The sequence below is a fragment of the Octopus bimaculoides genome, chromosome 19 (genome assembly GCF_001194135.2).
Source record: "Octopus bimaculoides isolate UCB-OBI-ISO-001 chromosome 19, ASM119413v2, whole genome shotgun sequence".
NCBI classification, from domain to species: domain Eukaryota; kingdom Metazoa; phylum Mollusca; class Cephalopoda; order Octopoda; family Octopodidae; genus Octopus; species Octopus bimaculoides.
The window spans coordinates 48,121,413-48,122,723 of record NC_068999.1 but is presented as its reverse complement, the minus strand read 5'-3'; positions in this window follow the sequence as shown (position 1 = coordinate 48,122,723).

The following is a 1,311-nucleotide window of genomic DNA, read 5'->3' as shown; positions in this document are numbered from 1 at the left end:
CTAGACGTAGTTGATAGCTTCCGCTACCTAGGTGACCAAGTTAGTAGTGGGGGAGAGTGCACTGAAAGTGTAGTTGCTAGAATAAGAATAGGCTAGGCAAAGTTCAGAGAGCTCTTACCTCTGCTGGTGACAAAGGACCTCTCGCTGAGAGTAAAAGGCAGACTGTATGACGCATGTGTATGAACAACCATGCTACATGGCAGTGAAACATGGGCCGTGACTGCTGAGGACATGCGTAAGCTTGCAAGGAATGAAGCCAGTATGCTCCGATGGATGTGTAATGTCAGTGTGCATACTCGACAGAGTGTTAATACCTTGAGAGAAAAGTTGGACCTAAGAAGCATCAGATGTGGTGTGCAAGAGAGACAACTACACTGGTGTGGTCATGTGGCGAGAAAGGATGAGGATAGCTGTGTGAAAAAGTGCCACACCCTAGTGGTTGAGAGAACCTGTGAAAGAGGTAGGCCCAGGAAGACCTGGGATGAGGTGGTGAGGCATGACCTCCAAACATTAGGCCTCACCGAGGCAATGACTTGTGACCGAGACTTTTGGAAATATGCTGTGTGTGAGAAGACCCAGGAAGCCGAGTGAGAACATAATACCAGTGCCACATCAACGGCATCCATGCCAGTGGCATGTAAAATGCACTCCCTACATTCTTGGAGTGGTTGGTGTCAGGAAGGGCATCCAGCCATAGAAACCATGCCAAACCAGACTGGAACCTAGTGTAGCTCCCCGGCTCACCAGTTTTCAGTCAAACCGTCCAACCCATGCCAGCATGAAAAACAGATGTTAAATGATGATGATGAGGAGGAGTGGTGTAAGGTGCATATCAACAAATACCACTGTTTTACGCTTCGCTGATCTCAAAATTACGAATTTCCACACAAACACTATAAAAAAGGTATGCAGTAAAATAGAAGATAATTTATACATTGTACATGGCCCATCAGACAAACCCCATGAAATTTGCTGGAATCTTTCAAATAAATGTGACATCTTTACCTAATTTATACTATGGATTAAACATGAGTATCTTCTGTCATAATCTCTTATTTTCCTTTGCCTACTTTAAGCAAACATATTTATATGAGAATCATTTTCTTTCAGATTTGGTTTCATCCCCTACAAACACACATCGTCTTTATACATTCATGTATATGCTTGCGTATCTCTCTCTTCTCTCTGTACATGTATGTGTGTGTGTGTATTATTATTACCTGTGTTTTTATGGGTTTTTTCCATAAGCAGCTCGATGAAGTTTCCTCCCGAGTGAGTGAGGAATGCTTATTATTAAAATTCTATTACTAC